We start from the raw sequence: 21,184 nt of genomic DNA on the forward strand, positions 1-21,184 counted from the left end.
GGGGGGGGGGAGACCAAAATGGATATTAAAGAGACTCTAAAAATTGCACTAGAGAGTGAAGATGTCCCAAAAAGGAGAGAAACACAGAGAACAGAAGGTTTCAAAGGGCAGCTTGAGAAGATAAAGCAAAGAAAGTATTATAATGGAATGTGCAAAGAACTGGAGCTAGAGACTAAAAAGGGAAGTTGAAAGAACCAGAAAACAAATATAAGTCTTGAGTTTCAATACTAAGAGATGCTATGGGCAAAATCTTGAATGATTCAGGAAGCATCAAAAGAAGATGGAAGAAATACACAGAGTCATTGTATCAAAAAGAATTGGTTGACACTGAAATATTTCTGGACATACCATATGAGCAAAAAGAAGCCAATGGTAAAGAAAGAAGTTCAATCTGTCCTGAAGGCCATGGCAGAATATGAGGACTCAGGAGTCAATGCAATGCCAATTTGGCATGTTTCAACTAACAGATGCAGTGCTGAATATGCCAGGAATTCGGTGTACAGCTACTTAGCCTCCTAACTGAAAGATATCCGTATTTGTTCTCATTCCCAAGAAAAATGATCCAACAAAATGTGGCAATTATTGAACCATTAATATCACATGCTGCCAAGATCATCCAAACTCAGAACAGTACCTTGAGAGAGAGAGCTGCAAGAAGTTCAGGCTGGTTTTAGAAGAGGTCGTGGCGGTGGAGATATCATTGCCTGTATCAGATGGATCCTGGCTAAAAGCAGAGAATAACAGAAGAATGTCTATCTGTGTTTTATTGACCATTCAAAGGCCTTTAACTATGTGGATCATAACAAATTATGGCTAACACAGAAGAAAGGGAATTCCTGAACACTTAACTTTGCTCATATGAAACCTAAACCTAGACCAAGAAACTGTTGTCCAAGCAAAGTAAGGCAACACTGCATGGTTTAAAATTAGGAAAGATGTGTGTCAGGGTTGTATCCTTTGTCTGATATATGACACACCCCTACACTGAGCACATCATTGAAGAAACTGGACTTTATGAAGAATGTGGGATCAGAATCAGAGGAAGACTCAACAATCTCCATCCTGCCATAACCTTCAACTGAGAATGAGGGGGACTTGAAAAGCTTGCTACAAAAGATCAGTTTTCAATATGGATTGTATCGCAACATTAAAAAGATAAAAATATCCACTAGTAGAATGATAACATCACGATAGAGGAAAAAAAGATTCACAGTGACAGCTGTTTCATTTTACTTGGATTCACAATTAACACCCTTGGTACTAGCAGTCAGAAGATCAGGAGTCATATTGCACTGGGCAAGTCTTGGGCAAGTTGTCAGGGACTTCACCAAATTACTGAGGAGCAATGATTTCAGTTTGAAACTAAGATAAGCCTGATTCAGGCTATGACCTATTTGATCACTTCTTATGTATCTGAAACCTGGACAGAAGAATGTATGCCTTTGAACTGTGGTATTTGGAGAATAGTACTGGATATCCTGGGAACTGCAAAAGAACAGTTATGTCTTGGAGAAAGTGCAGTGAGAGTAGTCCTTGGAGATAAAGATAACAAACTTTAGTCTCACGGAGTTTGCGCAGGAATACAAGAAACTATTCCTTGGGAAAAGATATCCTTCTTGGAAAGGTAGAGGGTTGGAAAAAGAGAGAAAATCCTCAACCAGATGAATTGATAAAGTGACTGCAACAACAGACTCAAGTATCTCAAAGATGATGAGGATAGCACAGGATAGGACAAGGTTCAGATCTGTTTTTAAGGTCACTGTGAGTTGTATTCAACTTGACAGCACCATAAAACAACCTTCTCCATATCTCCTTGTCATTAGTTTTCTAGTAATTTTTCTTCAAGGATCTAGACTGTACATCCAAACCATTAACCAGAGCCCAGGAATCAATATATAATCATATGCTTGGCCATTTCTTCTTCAAAGTAACATGAATAACCAGATGCAATGCCCACTGGGAGGTTTTTCACCACTCATTCAGGGAGCCATAAAAGGGTTTCAGAGCTTTTGCTGCTGTTTACTTTTTTGGTTATTGGTTTTTATTAGTTGTGATTTTAGTGAAAATTTACAGAAAGCATGCATTTTCATTCATTAATTGACATACATTTTTCTCTCCTCCTCCCCCAATTCACTCCGTAATGCATATCCTGTTCCAGATTGTCAATTGCCAAATGAAGCTGGCAAAAGTGGGAAACTGTCTGCAGAAAACTGAAGCAAGACCACACTTCACACCATACACAAAAACCAACTCAAAGTGGATCAGGAACCTATAAGTAAAACTGAAGATTTTAAAGTTCATCAGGGGGAAATGAGGAACAACTTTAGAAGCCCTAATCTACGGTATGATCAGACACCCAAGCATAACTAAAACCCTTCAACCAGGAGAAAATAAAATAGATTAATAAGACCTTCTAAAACGTAAATTCCAGCTTATTGATTAACAGATAGCCCTCTTCTTGTGCAGCTTCAGCTACATCCCTGAGACAGATTATGAAGGTTGGAGTAAACGAGTTTGGGAGATTTGGATGCCTAGTCACCAGGGCTGCTTTTATCTGGCCAAGTGGATATTGTTGTCATCAATGATCCCTTCATTAACCTCAGCTACATGGTTTATATGTTCGAGTATTTTTCCATCCATGGCAAGTTCAATGGCACAGTCAAAGCTGGAATAGGAAGCTTTTCATCAATGGAAAAGCCTCCAGGAGAGAGATCTTACCATCATCAAGTGGGGTGATGCTGGTGCTGAGTATGTTGTGGAGTCTACTGGTGTCTTCACAACCTTGGAGAGAGCTGGGGCCCACTTGAAGAGTGGTGCAAAGGTGGGTAACCATCTCTGCTCCTTCTGCTGGTGCCACTATGTGTGATGGGCATGAACCATGAGAAGTATGTCAACTCTCTCAAGATTGTCAGCAATGCCTTCTGCACCACCAACTGCTTGGTTGCTCTGGCCAAGGTCATCAATGACAACTTTGGCATCATAGCGGGCCTCATGACCATAGCCCATGCCATCAGTGCCACCCAAAAGAGTGCATTGCTCCTCTGGAAAGCTGTGGTGTGGTGGCCATGGGGCTGTCCAGAACATCATCCCTGCATCTACTGATGCTGCAAGGCAGTAGGCAAGGTCATCCCTAAGCTGAATGTGAAACTTACTAGCGTGGCTTTCCATTTCCTTGCCCTCAGTGTATCTATTGTGGATCTGATCTGCCATCTGGAGAAAGCTGCCAAATATGATGATATAAAAAAAGTAGTAAAGCAGGGATCAGAAGTGCCTCTAAAGGGCATCCTAGGATACATAGAAGACTAAGTTGTATCCTGTGACTTTAATAGTAACATTCTTACAGAATTCTACGGGGAAAAGACTGATAACACAGTTACAAAATGGGCAAAAGACATGGAAAGAGGTGGGCATCTGGAGCAGTCACGGTGGAGATAGCTGCACAGCCAGCAGAAGAGTTTGTCGGAGTACAGGCCCAGCTGAAGGAACAGGCACTACCCAAGCTGGCAGCAGCCAATCAAAGGGTCCTGGTGGAATGTGGCATTGCAGAGAGTGCCCTTGATGCACTATAGTTACTGATGTAGCTTCAGCAGCTGACCTTGCTGAGACCAGCCTGGCCTCCTGCCTGGCCTTCTGCTGTGCCTTTCCCTGCAGCCCACTGGTCCAGGACCGTGGTGTCCGCTGTCCTGCTTCTCCTCATGCTGCAGGAAGGCTGAGTCGGATGCTGCACCCTTCTAGCCATGGCTCAGTTCACCGAGGGGCACGGTCCTCAGGAAGCCATTACCCTTGGATAGAAGGCCACCAAGGACACATAGGTGTGTGGTGTCACAGAAATTTTAAGGACACAGAGGAGCAAGTATAACAAAATGGTGAGAAGAAACGGAGGGAACTGTGGCACCAATCTGCGCATGTCAAGCATCTCTCAGGAGAATTTACCTCACTGGAGTATGGATTCTGAAGAGCCTGTTCTTGAAAATGAAAGCTTCCCACCTGGAAGAGATAGTGTGTCAGGTGAACTGTCCAAAAGTTCCAATGGATCAACTGATGCTAGAACTTAATTTGTCAAGAGTATGCTTATAAAAGAATACAGAATAGTCAACAAGGCATATTTCAGTTATGGTGTTATCTAGTGAAGGAAGTACCATGGAGAACAGGAATTTCTCAATATCTTCAGTGAAATTGTCTTCCTGGAACCAGTAATCCCATAAGGCTCTTCACTCTGAATCATTCTCTAACAAATGCTACAGTTGACAAGTGGGTTTTTAAGCCTGGATTACAACAACTAGTGCCACTAGATCTCTGCTGGTCCTATGCAGATGGTGACTTTTTAAGGACAGAAATGAGTCTCAAGCTAATTTACGGCCAGCTGTAGAAAGCAACAGTAGTGACACTGTAAAAACTCTAAATTGGAATTTTAAATATGGAAACAACAATGTAGAAGAAATTTTAACAGATGAGAGGGATTCATCAGAAAATGAAAAAACAAATGAGACTTTACTTACCTATTTTTAAAAAATAGACTTGAGCTTAAAGTCAGAAACAACAGAAAACTTCAAAGACTCTTTCAGAGGAACCAAGCAAGTTTTTCCATATCCTGATTTTCTTCATCCACCCATCAATACTCTGAGCTTGCACAGGTTAGCTCTCTCAAAATCTGAAAATTGGAAAGCGTCAATTGAACTACCAGAAATTCTATTGAACCATTAATAACTTGTTTACTTGAAATGGAACAACTACAATATGTGACAATACAAAAAAAGAGAACAAGATTACAAACTAATTTACATACTTCAGCAGTTACTGAAAGACCCTCTTCTTCAAAAACTGTATCCAACATGAGACAACCAAAAGTTTCTGATCCTTTGAGTCTTCCAACACCTTGTCTAGAAAAGAAAAAAGGGGAAAATGGAAAAACAATTCTAGTCCTTGCAAACTTGAACAAAATGTTCCAAAATGGAATTGGAATAGTGCTGGAAAATATAGATTGTATTCCAGATCAATATCTCTAAAATTTTCATTAACAACAAAACAATTGATTACAATTTAAGACAACTTTAAGAATCCTAAAAACTCCATTTTAAATCCAAGCCAAGAACTTTCAAACAACCCAATCATCTCAACAAGATGTTTACCAACAAAGTCTCCAGTACCAATTTCACTCATGCCTCTGTCTTTTTAACATCAGAGAAAAGAAATTAATCCACCAAGGACCAAAAAGAAACTTTACAAAAAAATATAGTATTGTATAGACTATTCTATATTCAGAAGCTAAATTGTTTATCATCTTCATTTATAGCTAGGGGTAAGTGCTCACCTATTGATTAAAAATAACCTTCCACCCCATACATCTGAATATGAGCAAACCTATTCCCCAAAGCCTAGCCAGAAATATGGTTCATCATTCTGAGAAACAGGCATTTACAACACACACACATGCACGCGCGTGCACACACACACACACACACACACACGTACTTACTTGATGTGATATGCAGTGCAGCTTCTTAAAATGATTGTGAAAGATCTATATATAAATCCAATGCTATATTTGACAATCTATGATATATTTCATAATCTTTTACATGTTATGATTGAAAGAAATGTTTCACTTATTTTTATACTAGTTTATTTACAAAATTTGAATACATTCTTTTTCAGACCAGATTCTTCCAATTTTCCTCACCCCTCCCATCAAATTGTGTATAACCCCACGCACATCCTCATTCCTCTACTTCCATCCAGCTTGGATCTTCATATTCACCCATCCAGCTTGGATCTTCATAGTCACTCTACAATAATTATTTTATACAATATTTGTCCTTGTGGGACTGAGTTAGTTCACTCAGCATAATGCTCTCCAGTCCCTCCCAAGTTCGGTAATAATTCACAAAATCATTGCTCCTGCACGCTGCATTATATTCCATTGTGTGAATGTATAATTTCTCAATCCATTCATTTGTCCTTGGACATCTGGGCTGTTTCCATGTTCTTGTGATGGTGACTAATGCTGCTATGAACACTGGTATACAAGTCTTCATTTGTGCTTTAGTTCTCAGTTTCTCAGGGTGTATTCCAAGCTGTGGAATAGCTGAGTCAGATGGGATGTCTACGTTCAGCTTTTTAAGGCAGCATCAAACTGCCTTCCAGAATGATTGTACCATTTTACAATCCCATCAAAAATGTATGAGAGTTCCCATCTCGCCATATCTTCTCCAACATTTGTTACTTGCTATCCTGTTAAACTTTGCCACCACTACTGGAGTAAGCTGTTATCTTATTGTGGTTTTGATTTGCATCTCTTTTATTGCCAGTGATTTGGAGCATTTTTTTCACGTGTCTGTTGCCCATTATAATATCTTCCTCTGTGAAAATTCTTTCCCATGTGTTTTGTCCATTTTGTAATTATCAGTCTTTTTTTGTGGAGGCCCTGTAGGATTCTGTAAACTTTCGTGATGTCATAATGGAATTAGTATTCCACTGCATTGAAAATCAAGTAACTCATGCAATATTATTCAAAATGGGTGACCCTGGAGGACATTATGCTGAGTAAAGTATCTCAGTCACAAAAGGAAAAATGGTGCCACTGTTATAAAACAGGACTGACCTTGGGGTTGGAGAGAGACTGAGAAAGATGGATTAAATAATGTTTCCTGCATTGAAACAGATGAGGGAGAAAACTGTTTAAAAGGAATGTGTGATTAGGTATTTTTGACATGCTAGGAGTCTAGAACGAAGGCTACATGATGGAATGGACCTGGGGGAGGGTTTGTAAAACAATGAAAGGATTTTTCTTTTACTTTTCAAAGAGGGAAGTGTACTGAAGGGGAAGGGTGGACAGGGAGAAAAGTGCAACAATGAATGAATGAATAGAAATCCAAAATCTCTGTAAATTTTCATTGGAATTTAAAATTAAAAAATTTTTTAAAATCCCTTTCATGATGAGACCCTTGTCTGAGATGGTATTGTCAAATGTTGTTCCGCCCCCCGCCCAGTCAGTAGTTTTATTTTCACCTTGTTGGAAAAGGATTTTGATGAGCAAAATATTTAGTCTTTGGAAGATCCCTTTCATCAATTTTCTCCTCTTCATGTTGTGCATTTCTGACTGTATTTGGCAGTCTCTTTATACCACAGACTATCACTTCTAAGCTTGATCCTAGTTTGTCTCTTATGAACTTTATGGTTTTAGCCTTTCCTCTAGGTCTCTGATCCACCTTGAGTTGATTTTTGTGTATGGTGTGAGATGTGGATCCTGTTTCAGCTTTCTGCAGGTGGAAGTCCAGCATCATTTGTTGAAGATGTTGTCATTTCCCCATTTGATAGCTTTGATTTCCTTGTAGAATATAAATTGAGATAGATGTTGTTGTTGTTAGGTACCATCGAGTTGAGTATGATTCATAGCAGCCCTATGAACAAAAGATCTGAACCCAGTCAGGTCCTGCACCATCCTCTCACTTTCTGATACACAAGAGCCCATTGCAGCTTTCACCATATCAATACACCACCCTCCACCCTTTCCAACATCATGTCCCCCCCTGAGGAATAGCACCTCCTAGCAATATGTCCAAAGTATATGATGCAAATCCTTATCATTCTTGTCCCCAAAGAACACTCCAGTAGCTCCCTTTCCAATATCTATCTGTTCATTCTCTTAGCCTTCTGTGGGATGTTTAATGTTCTTCTCCAACACCATAGCTCAAAGGCATCAATACTTTTTCTGTCATCCTTATTCATTGTACAGATCTCAGATGCATAGCTAGTAACAGGAAAGACTATGGCCTAAATCAGATGCACCTTAGTCGTCAAACTGACATTACTATTACTCGATAATTTGGAAAGGTCCCTAACTGCAGATTTTCGAAGTGCAGTGTGTCTTTTTATTTCCTGATTGCTCATACCAAGGATGTTAATAGTGGATCCAAGCAAGATGAAGCTGTTGACAGTTTCAATCTCCTCTACATCCATCATGACATTGCTTATTGGTCCAGTGGTAAGAATTTGCTTATTGGTCCAGTGGTAAGAATCTTTTTTTCCCCTTTCTTTTTTTTACAAAGCTATTTTCCGCCCATTATATCTTTTTTTAAAATTATTTATTGTGAAAAACATGTGTACAAGGGGGTGAGGGTTGGGAGCAGAAGGGTGAGTATGGGCAAGGAAGAAATCGTAAGGCTGCACAATTTTGTGGGTGGGAGAAGTAAATGAAGGAAATGAAAAAGATACAGTGGGGACCAGAAGAGACAGGGTAATGGAAAGCATAGTTTAATGACGATTAAAATTTTTTTAACAAAGAAATTGTCTTATTCACGTGTGTGTTTCTCATTTGGGAATGGGGTGTAGACTCTCTGGCTTTTCATGCTGAACAGGGGCATTGATTTGAAGGGGGAAGGGGAGCCCACTTTAATACCTTGGTTGAAGCTTTATGCCTTCTTGTTCTGTTAGAAGATATTTTCCTGACATGCACTGCCCTCTGGACTGCAAAGTGTTTGCCAAGGTGGGTCCAGTGGGAATGGCTGGCTGAATGAACCTTGAGGCTCCATCCTCCTTTGCTTCATTAGCTGGTGACTATATTTTCCTTTTGCCTCTGGAACTGGGTTCAGGGTTCACATCTGGAATAAAACTCAGTGTTAAGATTGCCTACAAGAAAGGGAACAAACATTGAGAGACCAAACTTGTGAGTTACAAGCAGAAGGGGTTGGAGGTGTTACTTATAGGTGATCTGGGGGAGAAGGTGGAGGAAAGTGGCCTAAATAAAATTATCTGTATATCATAGGCAGTTTTCCCCAGCGACCTGAAGGCTTTTCCCAGGGGTCAGATAGCACACCCAGAGGGCTGAATGGCATGCCCCGAGGACCTAATGGTTCTCCCCAGGGGCTGGATGGCACACCCTGAGGGCCCAACGGCTTGCCCCAAACGCTGAATGGTAAACCCTGTGTGCCCAATGGCTCACTCCAAGGGCCAAACGGCTCACCCAAGGGACTGAATGGCACACACTGAGGGCCAAACAGCCATCCCAGGGACTGAAAGGCTCTCCCCAGGTCTGGACGGTACACCCCAGGGGCTGGGCAACACACCTCCTTATCTAAGTCCACCTCCTGAGGTCTGTACTCTGTGCCTCACTGAAGGCCAAGGCCAGGACGGTACCCCAGTTTCAGTACCACAACCATTGCCCCCTCCCCTCCACCAAGTGGTCAGACAAATGGAGAAGGGGATTTGAGAGTGGTGAACAGACCCTCCCTAGTTCTAAACAGTTCTTGGCAGCAGTAGTTAAGAGAGCAAAAGGTGTGGTATATTGAGGATAACTGCCGTCTCAGATATTTTGCTGCTGTTCAGTGTCATCGAGTCATAGACAATTCTCGCGATCTTTATCAATTCATTGTGTTGATGATCTTCTTCACTGACAGTGAGACTTTCTGAATGCAATTCATCTCTTGATTTCCTGGCTGCTGGTACCAAGAGTTTTGACTGTGGAGTCAAACGAACTAAAATTGTTAACTATCTCAATCTCTTTACCATCCGTAATAATGCTGCCAATTGGCCTAGTGGTGAGAGTCTTTGTTTCCTTGATGCTGAGTTTCAATTCATATTGAAGGCTGCAGTCCTTGACCTTCTGCAGCAAGTGCTTCAGGTCCTCCTCAGTTTCGGCAAGCAGGGTTGTGTTATCTGCATAATGCAGGTTGTTGATGAATCTTCCACCAATCCTCATACCACGTTCCCCCTTGTACAGCCCAGAGTTCAGGATGATCTGTTCTGCATACAGATTGAAAAGATACATCCTTGGTGGATACCCTGTCTGATTTTAAACCATGCAGTGTCTCCTTGCTCTGTTGTGATGATTGTTTCTTGGTTCAAGTATAAGTTTTACATAAGCACGATCAAATGTTCCGGGATTCCCATTCTTCTCTGAGTCAGCCACAGCTTGTTGGAATCCATACATTCAAAAACCTTTGCATAGTCAATGAAGCACAGCTTTTTTCCAAGACCCATCTAACATTAGCTATAACATCCCTAGCACCAGGTCCTCTTCTAAATGCAGCCTGCACATCTGACAGTTCTCTGTTGACATATTGCTCCAATCGTTTTTTTATAATTTTCAACAGAATCTTGCTTGCATGTGATATTAATGATATTATTTGATAATTTCCGCACTCTGTTAAGTCACCTTTCTTTGGAATGGGAACAAATATCCATCTTTTCCAGTCAGTTGGCCATCTGGCTGTCCTCCAGATTTATTGGCATAACTTAATGAGCACATCCAGGCCAGCATCTGTTTGTTGAAATATGTCAATTGGTATGCTGTCAACTCCTGGAGCCTTGTTTTTTGCCAAATATTTCAGAGCACCTTGAATTTCCTCCTTCATATGTTATTTCATGAAATTCTTCTGTGTCAGCCAATTCCTTCTGGTACAGTGACTCCATATACTCCTTGCAACTTCTTTTAATGCTTCTTGGATCATTTAACACTCTGCCCAAAGCATCCTTAAGTATTGTGACTCATGGCTTGACTTTGTTTTTAAATTCCTTCAGCTTAAGAAATGCCAAGTGAATTCCCTGTCTCTTGTTTCAACAGTGTTTGGATAGAACAGACCCAGTGGCTCCCTCATTCCAGCTTTCAACTACCCTCCAACTTCATCTCCAGGTGTAACCTCTGGACCATATTAGCTATTTCCTATTTTTGGGACCAGCTAACGCCATTTTTTTGTTAGCCCCAAAACCTCAACTAACTATGAGCTCCCAGATCAGTCAAAATTATTCTATCGAAGTGGAAGCTGGCATCAACCGTCTGGTCAACATGCACATGCAGCCCTCTTACACCTACCTCTCTCTGGGTTTTTATTTTGACGGTGATGATGTGGCCTTGGAAGGCATGAAACTGTTCTTCCGCGAGTTGGTGAAGGAGAAGCATGAGGGTGTGGAGTGTCTCTTGAAGCTGCAAAACAAGCACAGCAGCCATGTCCTCTTCCAAGATATCCAGAAGCCATCCCAGGATGAGTGGGCTAAAACTCTGGATGCCATGGAAGCAGCACTACCCTTAGAGAAAAACATAAACCAGGCCCTTCTGAATCTGCATGCCATGGGTTCTGCCCACACTGATCCCCAACTATGTGACTTTCAGGAGAACCACATTCTGGATGAGGAAGTGAAACTGCTGAAGAAGATGGGTAACCATCAGACCAACATCAGAAGACTGGGCAGCCCCCAGGCTGGGCTGGACACGTATCTCTTTGAGCATCTCACCCTCAAGCATGACTAGGGGCCTGCAGGGACCGGCAGATGGGACCTCTGCATCCTCCTGCCATCAACAGCAAGCTTCTCTTTCCCACCCTGATGTAGAATCTTATCAACCCAGAAGCTGCTCGCCCAAGCCTTGGACAAAATGAAACAATAAAGCTTTTTGCAACAGTTAAAAAAAAAAAGAAAAGAAAAAAGGAAATGCTGAGTTTGTCCTTTTGATTTTCTGACTCCAGCTATATACACATTTCATTATAGTATCTTGCTTTGTCATCTCAAACTGCCCTTTGAAATTTTCTGTTCAGCTCTTTAATTTCTTGACTTCTTCCTTTGTTGCTGTTGTTATGTGCCGTCAAGTAGCTTGCGACTCATAGTGACCCTATGTACCACAGCCCTAAACTCCGCTCTGTCCTCTGCCAGTCGCACTGTCTCTGACACTCCCATCCCAATTATCCCAGTCACTGAATCAATCCACCTCATAGAGGGCCTTCCTCTCCTGCGCTGTCCCTCCACCCTCCCAAGCATGATGTCCTTCTCCAAGGACCAGCCTCTCCTTACTGCATGTCCAAAGTATGTTAGATGGAGCCTCAGAATCCTTGCCTCCAAGAAGCCACCCAGTTGAATCCTTTCCAGGATGAATTTGTTTTCCTAGCAGTCCATGATACTCTCAATACTCTTCTCCAGCACCACAGCTCAAAGGCATCAATTCTCCTTCTATCCTCTTGGTTATTGTCCAACTCTCTGATGCATAACAAGTGATTGCAAAGACCATGGCCTGTATCAGATGCACCTTAGTCTCCAGAGAGACAACATTGCTCTTCAGTACTTTGGAGAAGTCCCTAACAGCAGACTTTCCCATGGCAATGTGTATTTTAATTTCCTGGCTACTGGTGCCAAGAGTGTTGACTCTGGAGCCAAGCAAACTAAAGCTGTGAGCAATCTCAATCTCTTCACCATCCATCCTGATGCTGTCAATCGGTCCAGTGGTAAGAATCTTTGTCTTCTTGACATTGAGCCTCAATCCATACTGGAGGCTGCAGTCCCTGACCCTCTGCAGCAGGTGCTTCAGGTCCTCCTCAGTTTCAGCAAGCAGGGTTGTGTCATCTGCATAACGCACATTGTTGATAGATCGTCCACCAATCTTGACCCCACATTTCTCCTCATAGAGCCCAGCCTCCCAGATAATCTGTTCTGCACACCGGTTGAAAAGGTATGGAGATAGGACGCATCCCTGGCATACACCCTTCCCAATTTTGAACCATGCAGTGTTCTCTTGCTCTGTTCTGATGACCGCCTCCTGCTCCAAGTATAGGTTTTGCATTAGAATGATCAAGTATTCTGGGATTTCCATTCTTCTCAGAGTCAGCCACAGTTTGATATGATCCACACAGTCAAATGCCTTTGCATAATCAATGAAACACAGGTAAACATTCTTCTGGTATTCCCTGTTTTCAGCTAAGATCCATCTAACATCAGCTACAATATCCCTAGTAAGTACCACGACCCCTTCTAAACTCAGCCTGGACTTCTAGCAATTCTCTGCTGATGTGCTATTCCAGTCATTTTTGTATACTCTTCAGTAGAATCTTGCTTGCATGTGAAATCAATGAGATTGTTCTATAGATTTCACACTCTGTTGGGCCACCTTTCTTTAGGATGGGAACAAATATAGATCTCTTCTAGTCAGTTGACCAAGTGGTTGTTCTCCAGGTTTCTGGGCACAACTCGGTGAGCATGTCCAGGGCGGCATCTGTTAGCTGAAATATGTCAATTGGTATACCATCTATTCCTGGGGCCTTAATTTTTGCCATTTCCTTCAAAGCAGCCTGACCTTCTTCTTTCATCACCATAGGCTCTTGCTCATATATTGTTTCATTAAATTCTTCTGTGTCTGCCAATTCCTTTCAATATAGTGATTCAGTGTATTCTTCTGTTTTGGTTTTTCAGTGCTCTAATGCAGTATTCAGATTCTCATCCTACATCGATCTTGGTCTTTTCTTCCTCTTTAGCCTTTATATTGATCTTTTGCATTCTTCATGGATAATGATATTCTTGATATCCTCCCACAGCTCATTTGGTCTACATTCATTGGTGTTCAAGGACTCAAACCTGTTCCTGAAATGGTTTTGGAATTTGAGTGGGATAGAAGTTCAAATTTTGGTTCTTGTGGGTTTGATTATTTTCTTCAACTTGAGCTTGAATTTGCATATGAGTAGTTATTAAAGTAAAAATTTTGTTCAAAAGATTGTATTAATCAAGAGATTGTTCCTTTGTTATGGTTGTTTTGCAGTATAATTCCATCATCAATAAATACATAACTGACTTCTTTTAAAAAAGACATAGAAATAATTTTCACAGAGGAAGATATGTTTTGTTGGCCAACAGAAACATGAAGAAATGCCCCAAATCACTGGCAATAAGAAAGATGCAAATCAATACCACAATGAGATAACATCTCACTCCAGTAGCAATGGCGAAGTTCATCAGGACAGCAAGTAATAAATATTGGAGTGGATGTGACAATATACATTGTTGGTGGAATTGTAAAATGGTACAACTACTCTGGAAGGCAATTTAGGATTTCCTCAAAAAGTTGAACATAGAAATTCCACATGACTCAGCTATTCTACTATTTGGAATATACGCTGAGAAAATGAGAACTGAGGCACAGAGAATTGTACACCAGTGTTCATAGCAGTGTTATCCACCATAGAAAGAATATGGAAATGCCCAAATGTCCAACTGCAATTGAATGGACTGAGAAATTATGATACATTCTCATGATGGAGTGCTACGCAGAACGCAAGAGCAATGATTTTGTAAATTATTACTTAACTTGGAAGGGAGTGGAAGAGCATTATCCTAAGGGAACTAACTCATTCCCATAAGGACAAATATGGTATAAGACCATTATTGTTGAACATATATGAGGATCCAGGGTAGATGGAGAGGAAAGTGGGAACAGAGGGGTGAGGATAGGCAGGGCCTGAGGTTGTAATCATAGGGTCTCACAATTTGATGGCTGTGGGATGTGGTGAAGAAGCAGGGAAAGATTCATTGTGAAAAATAAAGTATTCAGATTTTGTCAATACACCAGTACAAAATAAAAATTTCATTTTAAATTTTTTTAAAAAGTTAAGCATGGAATGCTTAACCTTATGACTCAGAAATTCTGTTCTTAGATATGTATCCCCAAAGAACTGATAGCAGGGAATTAGATCCCTGTGTCAATATTCCTTTACAATATTATTCACATTATTCTTTTTTTTTCACCCAAATGAACAAGATCTTTATGCTTGAGTCATTTTCCTGAAACAATCCTCAGTCTAAAAAATTTTTAGTGTTGTAATTTTTTTCTAAAACAAAATTTTCATCTTACACTGTTTTACTTAAAAAATAAAAAAGTAGTAATACTCACTCTTCCACCTTTGATGCTGAGAAATTATCACTTTGTCAAACTCATTTCCTGGTATTACAATGAATGTGGCTATAACAACAGGATTATCAACGTGATGGTTCACAGGGCCTCCAAAGATTAATAATCCCTGAACTACCAGCCCTAGTAATAGCATTAGAAGAGTGAGAACCTCATATCCTTGACAGAGTTTCCATCCAGACTCCCTGAAAGAGGAAGGGCTTAGAGAGCCCATCTTGATATGTGCCATCGGAAAGTACATTGCACTCAGCCAAAAAATTAAATAAATAAAATCCCTATGTATGTAAAACAACAACAACAAAAACCAACTCCAATGGTGTAAAAAGACTGGGAAAAAATATTTAGCAATGACATATCTGATAAGGGCCTCATATCTAAAATTTATAGAGTACTCCAGTATCTCAACAAGAAAAAGGCAAACAACTCAATCATAAAATGGGCATAAGACATGAATAAACACTTCACCAAAGAAGAAAATCAGATGATCAAGAAACATACGAAGAAATTTTGTCTAGTTCTGAATAGTGTTTGCATATTATGGAGAACCATCTGGAAACTAGGAACAAGGCTTCTTTTACTCTGTCAAATTAGCATAAGGAATTCCTTAGGAGGCCTCAGGTGTCAATTGGAAAACAAGATAAAATGACAGGAGTGATGACCATGAAAATTTGGGCTTCACCCCATGTAACTTACTTGTTGTGACACAGTAGCAAGCCAAATGCTATTTCTCAAAAGGAGATTGTCTATACAAATACAAAGATCTGTTAATATGAATATATTCAACTTCACACTAAAGGCCCAAATAAAGATGATCATTACCAATTTCTGCAGTTGATTGAACCTTTGACTGATGAACGTGCAATTAAGATGCATTAATTGTAACTAGTGATTGGAATGTAAAGCTTGAAACAAAGAAGAATTATTAGTCTGAAAATTAGATCAGATAGAACATGATAAAATTTTTATGAGCTGTAACATAACTATTGAAAACATCATTAAAAAAAAATAAAAGCACAGATAGTAACCACACACATGAACCTTACTTGAGGAAAAACACAAAAAGCATATTGACTACATATGTAAGAAGAGAGAGAGTGGGGAAGCTCCATGTCATCAGTCAAAACTAGGCATGGGTCAACTGTGGAGCAGATTATTAATTGCTCTTATAAGGGTTAAAATTGAAACAGAAGAAAATTTAAACAAGTTCACGAGAGTTAAAATACAACCTTGAGTATATCCCACCTGAATTTAAAGACCACTGAACACTAATAACCAGACAAGTTGTGAGGATAATATTTAAGAACATGTTGTTGTTAGGCACCATCAAGTTCAGTACAGCTTATAACAACCCTATGAACAGCCTATCTGAATCCTGCTCTATCCTGTGCTACCCTCATCATCTCTGACACACTCAAGCTCATTGTTGAAGTCACTGAGTAAATCCATCTTATTAGGGGTATTCCTCTCCTCTGACTATCCATCTTTCCAAGCATGATGTCCCTCTCTAATGAATAATCTTGCCTGGGTACATGTTCAGAGTATGAAAGACACAACTTTGGCAATTTGGCCTCCAAAGAGAACTCCACCTGCACTTTTCCTAAGACATATCTGTTTCTTCTTTTGGCAATCCATGGCATATTCAGTACTCTTCTCTAGCACCACAATTCAAAGGCATCAATTCTTCTGTTATCCTTATTCACTATCTAACTCTCTGATGCATAGCATGTGATTGAGAAGATCATGGCCTGATTTAGGATGTCAAAGTGACATCTGTGCTCTTCAGCATTTTGGAGAGGGCTCTGACAGCAGACTTGCCAAAGGCAATATGTCTCCTCATTTCTTGATTACTGGGTCAAGAACATTTATTGTTGATCAAAGGATGACAAAAGCATTGATAGCTTCAATCATTTCTCCATCTATTATAACGTTGATTTTTGGTCCTGTCATAAAGAACCTTTGTTTCATTGATGTTGAGATGTAATCCATATCAAAGGATCTTCCGCAGCAAGAGTTTTATATCCTCACTTTGTACAAAGTGTATCATCTGCATAACTGAGGTTGTTGATGAGTGTTCCTTCAATCCTGAGGCCACATTCTTTCTCAGAGTCCAGCTTCATGAATTATTTGCTCAGCATACTGATTGAATAGATATGCACAAAGGATACAGCCTTGATACACATCTTTTTTTTCTATTTTTATTTTAAACCATCTAGTATTCTCTTGCTTGGTTTGGACAACAGCTTCTTGGTCCAAGTAGAGATTTAATATTAGCATAATTAAGTTTTCTGGGATTCCTATTCTTCTGAATGTTAGTCATAATTTGTTATGACCTACATAGTCAAATGCATTTGCATAGACAATAAAACACAAATAAACGGTCTTCTGGTATCCTTTGCTTTCCATCTGACATTAATATGATATCCTTGGTGCTGCAGCCTCTTCTAAAGCCCTTTTGAACTTCTGGTAGTTCTCTGCCAATGTTCTGGACATTTTTAAAATGACTGTCAAAATATTATGTTTGCATAAGATGTTAATGATATTGCCCAATAATTTCTACATTCTTTTGGATCACCTTTTTGGGCAATGGGGACAAATATAGATCTCTTCCAGTCAGTTTTCCAGGAAGCTGTTCTCTAAATTTCTTGATATAGACTGGTTAGCCCTCTGCATCTGTTAGTTCAGACATGTCAATTGGTATTTCATCAATTCCTGGGGCTTATATTTTGCTAATGTTTTCAAGCAAAAACATCATTTCTAGATCCATCTTGAAATTCAATATTGTGAGCGACAGAATAATATCCATAAGCATGCAAGGAAGTCCAGACAATACCACTATCGATATATGCACCAACAACGAGAGCCAAAGAGGAGGAAATAGAAGACTTCTACCAAATTTTGCAGGCAGTAATTGATCACACATGCAATCAAGATGCATTCGTAATAATGGGGGACAAATAATGGAATGCAAAAGTTGGGAACAGAAAAGTATCATTATTTGGAAAACATGGACTTGGTCACAGAAATGAAGCTGGATATAGAATGATAGAATTTTATACAAACAATGATTTATGCATTGAAAATAACTTATAAGAAACACAAAGGCAGGTTATACACATAGATTTCACCTGATGGTATGCATAGGAATGAGATTGATTAAATCTAAAGAAAGAATCACTGAAGAAGCTCAATATCAGCTGTGATAACTAGGCCAGTGCTGATTGTGGAACAGACCACTAACTACTCATATGCAAGTTCAAGCTGAAGTAAAAGAAAATTAAATCAAATCCACAGGAACCAAAATTTGACCTTGAGTCTATCCCACTCAAATTTCAAAACCAACAGGTTTGAGGCTTTGAACATAACTTACTGAAGACTAAATGAGCTGTGGGAAGACATCAAGACTATCATCCAGGAAGAATGCAAATGGTCATTACAAAGACAGAAGAGGAAGAAAAGACCACAAGATGGATGTCAGATGAAACTCTGAATATTGCACTGGAGCACCGAGAAGCCAAAGCAAAGGAAAGAATCAAGACATTAAGGAGATGAACAGAAGATTTCGAAGGGCTCAAGAAGACAAAGTTAAGTATTATAATAATATGTGCAAAAAACTGAAGTCAGAAAATCAAAAGGGCCAAACTTGCTCAGCATTTCTTAAGCTGAAGGAACTGAAGAACAAATTCAAGCCTTGAGTTGCAATGCCTTTAATCTTTCTCCATTGAGAATACTTTTTTCTATGTTGAGGAAATTCCTCTCCATTCCTATTTTGCTGAGTTTTTTAATCAGAAAAGGGTGTCAGATTTTATCAAAGGTCTTTTTTGCATCAATTGATAGGATCATGTCATTTTCGTTATTTGCCTTATTAATGTGATGAATTATTTTGACTATTTTAATGGTGAACCATCCTTCCATACCTCTTATGAATCTCACTTGATCGTGATGAATTATTTTTTATTTACTGTTAGATTTTTAAGGATTTTTTAATCTATGTTCATGAGACATATTGGTCTGTAGTTTTCTTTTTTGGTAATATCTTTGCATGGTTTTGATATTAAGATTATGCTTGCTTCATAGAATGACTTTGGGAGTGTTCCTTCTCTTTCTAGTTTTTAAAATAATTTAAGTAGAATTGGTAATAGATATTTTCTGGATGTTTGATAGAATTTAGCCATGAAGCCAAATGGACCAGAGGTTTTTATTGTGTGGATGTCTTTTTATGACATACTCAATTTCTTCTTTTGTGATAGGTCTGTTCAATTTGTTCTATATCTTTCTGTGCCAATCTGGGTAGGACATGAATTTCAAGGAATTTGTCCATTTCCTTTAAGGTTTTCAAATTTAATCAGAGTATAGTGCTTCATGGTATTTTATTATTTAATCTGGTTCTGTTGTGATGTTACCTCCTTCATTTCTTATTTGAGTTATTTGTGTCTTTTCTTTTTCCCCTGTGTTAAGTTTGTACTGGCACAGTCACATTTAGCCTTATATAATAGTGATTTAGCAAAACAATACTTCCTCAAACACTCATACTTGCTCAGTGCTTAGTTAAAACTACTTATCACATATAAGGCATGTTACTATACCCAAATCTGCCTGTCCTGTATATTCAACACATCACAGTATCTCACAATGACCTTCTAGAAACAGCTATCAGTGATGTCTCTTGACCTCTTCAACAGAGTAAATCCAATGCACATGCACATAATTATTATAACTTCTCCTATATGTGGTATTTCCTAGGATTCCCGACCTTATTTTATTAATAACCATGAAACTCCTTCCTACCTAAATATTTTTATAAATCCTCTGCATTCTTTTGTTCAGAGAGCTGTGAGTTAGCATTGCTTCAACTTTCCACATGTCCTTTTGCAAATTATTTCCCCTAATAACCCTCTTTCCTTGCTTGTGTAGTCAACTCTGAAGTACTGCCCTGCTATTCTTACTTAGTAGGAGGGAGAGTCCAAATAAAAGAGGTGAACCGGTAACAAATCCACTTAAAGGGAATCCATTTCGTAGTATATCTCATGCAAGAGTTTAATCAACTCTACTACATTTTATCACCAACTAGGTTATTTCCTAGAATCTATTCCTTTGAATTGTGGTGCTGGAGAAGAAAACAAACAATGCTATCCCAGAGAGGGTGAAACCAGGCTGGCCTTTGGAGGCAAGGATTTTGAATCTCTGTCTTATGTACTTTGGGCATATTGCCCAGAGGGATCAGTCCTTGGAGAAGGATATCATGCTTGAAAGGATGGGTGGACAGGAAGACCCTGGATGAGATGGATTGACTCAGTGACTGGTAATGAGGGTAAGTTTGTCAGAGACAATGAAATTGGCTCAAGACAGAGAAGGATTCAGAGCTGTTGTATATAGGGTCACTATGAGTCACAAGTGACTTGATGGCACATAACAACAACAGATCAATTCCATCAATACTACCTTTTCAACTGTTCTGCTCTGATAGTAATTCATACTTTGCCATTTTCTGTTTAGTTCATAACTTCCCTGAGAAGCAACTGGAATTTTGACCCTTTTGATGTAGTATGTAACTTGTCCAAGTATTAACCAAAATGTCAGTGTAAGATAGGGCAGTAAGCCAGATTTCAGGGCCTACATCTGGTGTTACATCAAACAAATACAAGGCAGATGTTCTGTCCTAATAAAAAATGTCCACACCCTATTGCAACAAACAAACAAACAAACAAACAAACATTTAGTGCCTGTTAAGTTGCTTTCCAGGCAGAACCAGCTTAAATTGACCCCTTAAGCCTGGGCATCATCCTTCTTGAATCTTTTCCTTTTTGTCTAATACACCATGTCCACCTGGAAAATAATGTTCCTCTGTTATTTGTAAGGTTTTCTAAGGCTTATTATTTCAGAAGTGAATGGCCAATCCTGCTTCTTAGTCTGTCTTAATCTGGAAGCTCTGCTGGTCATGCTTCCAGCATATCAGCAACCTGAAACTCAGTACAGCAAACTGGCAGACAAGTGCCATATACATAAAAGCAAACTATAAACAGGCAAGCATACACATATAATTAGTATATACCATAATCATATAAATAATCAGCAACATGAAAGTCACCCTCCACCACCACAGAACTGACAAGTAAGTACCGTATTTATAAGAGCAATCCATAAAACAAGCAAGCATACAAATATCTTAAAACTAATATTCCCTCTATGGAAATAGCAGTGTGTGTCAAGGGTCCCACAGGTGGGACCCCCTAGCATGGGGCAGACTTTCTTCTAGTCTCAGTGGAGCCTAGACTAGTCTACCAGGCTAACAACGGATTGATGCCTCCCAGTCAGAGGTGTCCGTCCTCTCTGATCTGGGTGCTGATTGAGAGCTAGGAGTGACACAATCCATAGCTTCTGGGAAGAACATTCTGAGAGCTTCTGGGTCCAGAAATAGACTAGTGTGGGTGTACCCTGAGGCAGAGCTGAGTCTTAATGAGGTAGAGGGTAGGGATAGAAATGGAAATTAGAAAGATGGGGAGTTAGGAGGGTATGGAAAACACTGCT

The 21,184-nt window shown here is 39.6% G+C and overlaps 2 pseudogenes; both read left to right on the plus strand.

Annotated features, from left to right (window-relative positions):
• The first annotated feature begins 2,583 nt into the window (after positions 1–2,583).
• Positions 2,584–14,762, plus strand: LOC102851696 (annotated as a pseudogene).
• Positions 3,864–5,322, plus strand: LOC102851279 (annotated as a pseudogene).
• Positions 14,763–21,184: the final 6,422 nt, after the last annotated feature.

The sequence above is a fragment of the Elephantulus edwardii genome, unplaced genomic scaffold (genome assembly GCF_000299155.1).
Source record: "Elephantulus edwardii isolate Elephantulus edwardi_28Jun2011 unplaced genomic scaffold, EleEdw1.0 scaffold00548, whole genome shotgun sequence".
Lineage (NCBI taxonomy): Eukaryota > Metazoa > Chordata > Mammalia > Macroscelidea > Macroscelididae > Elephantulus > Elephantulus edwardii.